General features: G+C 45.7%; 1 pseudogene; it reads right to left on the minus strand.

The window, feature by feature from the left end:
- Positions 1 to 824: 824 nt before the first annotated feature.
- LOC149502379 (uncharacterized) lies at positions 825 to 2,245 on the minus strand (annotated as a pseudogene).
- Positions 2,246 to 4,773: the final 2,528 nt, after the last annotated feature.

Consider the following 4,773-nt stretch of genomic DNA (forward strand, 5'->3'; position numbering starts at 1 on the left):
CACCGGAAGTCGGCGGCATGCGAGCAACACGTGCAGTATGCACGTCAGAAGTAGGTAAGCGCGCGCAGGTAGCGGCACGCGAGCAGTGCGCGCAGCCAGCAGCACGCGAGCAGTGCGCGCAGCCAGCGGTACGCGAGCAGTGCGCGCAGTATGCGCGCCAGAAGTAGATGAGCGCGCGCAGGCAGCGACACACGAGCAGCACGTGCAGTATGCACGTCTGAAGCAGGCGAGCGCGCAGTTACGGCACGCGAGCAGTGCGCGCAGTAGCAATCATCCTTAATGCGCATATTCCTGTTATTATCCAAGGGCCAGTGTGCGTCGCCCTTCGTTAAGTGTCTTCTGCATTTGGTTATCAGTGATCCCTGTAAAATGGTCCCAGACCCACTCGTACGAAGATCGTATTAAAAACGTACGAGTGCATTCCACACGCAGAGCGTATTCAAACGTGTGAAGCTTCCCGACACGCCGACCATACTCAAACGTGCCGAGGCTTCTCAATACGCCAGCTTAGGCCGATTGTATTGAGGCATCTCACCGTGTAGAATTAGTCACACGGGTGAGGGATACGTAAAATGGTCCCAGACCCACTCGTACGAAGATCGTATTAAAAACGTACGAGTGCATTCCACACGCAGAGTTTATTCAAACGTGCGAAGCTTCCCGGCACGCCGACCATACTCAAACGTGCCGAGGCTTCTCAATACGCCAGCCCAGGCCGATTGTATTGAGGCATCTCACCGTGTAGAATTAATCACACGAGTGAGGGATACGTAAAATGGTCCCAGACCCACTCGTACGAAGATCGTATTAAAGACGTACGAGTGCATTCCACACGCAGAGTTTATTCAAACGTGTGAAGCTTCCCGGCACGCCGACCATACTCAAACGTGCCGAGGCTTCTCAATACGCCAGTCTAGGCCGATCGTATTGAGGCATCTCACCGTGTAGGATTAATCACACGAGTGAGGGATACGTAAAATGGTCCCAGACCCACTCGTACGAAGATCGTATTAAAAACGTACGAGTGCATTCCACACGCAGAGTTTATTCAAACGTGTGAAGCTTCCCGACACGCCGACCGTAGTCAAACGTGCCGAGGCTTCTCAATACGCCAGCTTAGGCCGATTGTATTGAGGCATCTCACCGTGTAGAATTAATCACACGAGTGAGGGATACGTAAAATGGTCCCAGACCCACTCGTACGAAGATCGTATTAAAAACGTACGAGTGCATTCCACACGCAGAGTTTATTCAAACGTGTGAAGCTTCCCGGCACGCCGACCATACTCAAACGTGCCGAGGCTTCTCAATACGCCAGTCTAGGCCGATCGTATTGAGGCATCTCACCGCGACTCCGAGTGAGGGATACGTAACTAGAGAGCAATCATCTATAGCTCACCCTTCAGGTTCACCATAGGAATACGTATATTTGTGAACAATGATCATTATTAACTTTACTTGCTCTCAAAGAAGGCAGCACATGTCTCAGGGGTCCACTCGCCCCGCCACGACACGATATATTGTGCAGCTGCTTGCGTAGTTTTGCCATAACTGCCGTTGAGCAGCCGTAGGGTATAGCGTCCACTGGGTAGAATTTCGACAACCTTATACGGGCCACGCATGCCGGAATCAAGTTTACCTGCCGACCGATATTACGCAGCTACCGGCACGTCGCTTGCGTGCTACTGCCGCAGGAACCATCGGGGGGCCCGAGCTGGCGGCTATGCCCGTGAGGCACCATCCTCACCATTCGGTAAGGTCCACGGATTGCCGGATCTACATTTCCTGTAGACTGCGAGTTATTACCCAAACAAGATTATCGACATTAAAAACGGCTGCTGCTCGTTGGTGCCCATCCACGCGAGCATCATATCGCTTTTCACTTCGTGGTACCAATTGATGAGCTCTACCTCGACCTAGTTCTCGACGAACTTAACGGCTCCGAAACACCTCAGTCGTGACATCACTAATTAGAGTCCTCACCACAGGTGTGGTGGCGTCTTTTGTACCAGAAGCTGCAGGGCGGATGTCTGTTGTCTTGCATTTTGCGATGTTCAGAATGAGCTGTAATCTCAAAAGTTGAGTTGACCATTGCCAACATAGTCCCGTCTACTTGTTGGGTATTATGCGTCACTGGTGACAACTAACCTGAACCCAACAAGGACTCGGCCTAGCCGGACCTCCACCAAAAATGAAATCAAATCGTGAGTAGATTAGCGTTCGCGGCTCTAACCTGAGGGCCCATTATGCCCCGTATCACTATTAAAGTTTTATCAAAGCACTGGTGAGGGTAGACGACTCAGAACCAGGGATACTAGATTCTACGTGGCCTTGTTGCGAACCAACGATATTCGACATGGGAGTCGTAACTGTCCGTAGAATATCGGTGGTCTGTTCAGCGTGCTCCTTATCGTTAGAACGTGTCGCGACAGGTCTATCGTGCGCGAGCGCATCGTTCGTATCGCGATTCTGTCTATCATCTCTGTGATCGCGAAGGCATAATATCGTTTTCGATTACGAGAATCATCTCGAGACGGTCGCCTCCGTGTACTAGGAGTTTCAGTATGTCTCATTATTACAGTTAAAATTTGCAATCACACAAGAAAAATAACAAATAAAGTATGAAAGCATCAAAGTAAGCAGTCTTTGTAAAACAAAACAAAGTTCAGAGTTTTACGCTACTGTGGGCTATTTGAGTCCTTTATCCCACTTCTGATATTAGGAATCAGAAGAAAAACCATTTTTAAAAAAATAACAATTAGCACACATTTACAGAGACTTAAAACAATGACTCACGCACACCACGTCCACGACTACCTTCTCTCACGAACGCCGCCGATCGAATGAATGTTTCGAGCAAAGGCGTTGCTATTTATAGGCACTGTACCTTCAACATTATTATAAAATTCGTGTTTCCTAAATTAACACAAAGTCTTTGAATGATGTTCTCTCGACGAATGTCAACCGACAAATGCGCGGGTGACGGAGCTGCGCGCCGGTTTTATACCCTTTTTGTAGGGTATTCCTTACAATACATATAAATAAAATTGGAGTGTCTGTTTGTAACATTGAAATAACCGCTTTTTACTACGTGCATATGAATATATATACGGTACATACTACAAAATAACATTTTTAATTTTTTTTATCTGTTGGCTGTCTGTATGTTTGTTCCGGCTAATCTCTGGAGCGGCTGGACCGATTTTGACGAGACTTTCACTGATAGATAGCTGATGATCTAAAGAGTAACATAAGCTTTTTTAATACTTTTTTAGACTAGCTTCGCCCCGCGGCGGCACCCACGATACGAAAATAACCGCGGGTAACATCGCGGGACTCTGCTATTAATAATAACTAATGTTTCCGAAGTGAAGCGAGGGCGGCTCGCTAGTGCTAAATAAAGCTTAACCTTACCATACTTTTGTATTGTTCTTTCAAGCCGAGTAGGTACGAAAATCTATCCTATTTCTACCGCTACGAAGCTATGCATTCCGTTAAGAAAGATGTTACAGCTGCCTAGGTATACAACTAGGATTTTGTTCCCTAGTCTCAGTGTGGGTGGCGACATTCACGCCGTGTTGTATGGTCTTGGGTAGCCTTAGTGGTTGGGGGTGGGTCGTGAGATTGTTTATAAGAAATAAAAAGGATTAATGGAAAAAATTATATAACTGATTGATTGTGATCTGGTATATTATCCAAGCACATGTTTAAGTTGGAGTCATACGGATCTACATTTCTTTCGAATTACTTGTCTGTCTGTCTCTTAAGCTAATGGTGACCGCAAGGTAGACGGAAGAAGATCACGAAGTAGAGGCCTGACACGTTGGACTGACCAGATCCGCACTACCCTCAACACCACAGTTCACGATGGTCTATAGTCGGTGGCAGATAGGAGCAAATGGCGTGGAATGATCCGGAATAAACTCTTGTTGGAAAGAGGTGGTCACGACCTTCAGTACTGAGGAAACCGAAGCGGGAAGAAGAAGACTTGTCTGTAGTTTCAAGAGTAGTAGTTGGTACATGTAAAATATTTACGATTGTGAAGAGCAGTCTGAGGCAAGATACTGAAATAGTTACGCGGCGGTTACAAAGTCAAACAATAAATCTAGGTCGTACGGATTCAACGTGTTTGGAGGAAAAAGGAAAAAGGAGACGAAAAATAATAGCAGTATGAAAGATGACAGTGATAGATGAATAAAGAAAACTATGTAAAAAGCTCGCTCTCTGTCTCTCTTTTTCAGCCCATAGACATGAGGCTCCCTTAGGCTCGCCTCAATAACCAGCCCTGTTCTGTTAAACTTAATTGAAAAAGAAGGGTCTTTAATACAATTTGCTGTCAGCACAATTATTTGTATAAAATTAAAATGAGGTTTTAGTTCTGAAATAAAAACATGCAACGTATACTTAAAGTAAACTTTTCTCAATATGCTTTTCGTTAACTTATACTTAGCTTTTAATGGAAATAAAACGATGTACGGAGTTGCGAAAGTCAAAGTCTGTTAAACTTAGCAAAGCTCTTTACAAGGATCCTCGAACTACAATGTACCGTAGCTTTTGAAGGCAAAGTGCTTGTATTAAACGGGTATGATAAACAGGCATGTGGGGCCGTATATTGTGGATCTTTTGACGTCGGGCCGGGGTGTTCATTACGGTCTTGCCGTTTGAAGTTTGATGAAATTTGTAGATGTATGCGATAGTCCCTAGATTTGGATAATTTGAAAACAGCTGAAACTTTAATCGCGCGACAATGTACATCACAAGAGCAAGTCTATT

This window comes from Bombyx mandarina, chromosome 09, assembly GCF_030267445.1.
Source record: "Bombyx mandarina strain Sakado chromosome 09, ASM3026744v2".
In the NCBI taxonomy this organism is placed as follows: domain Eukaryota; kingdom Metazoa; phylum Arthropoda; class Insecta; order Lepidoptera; family Bombycidae; genus Bombyx; species Bombyx mandarina.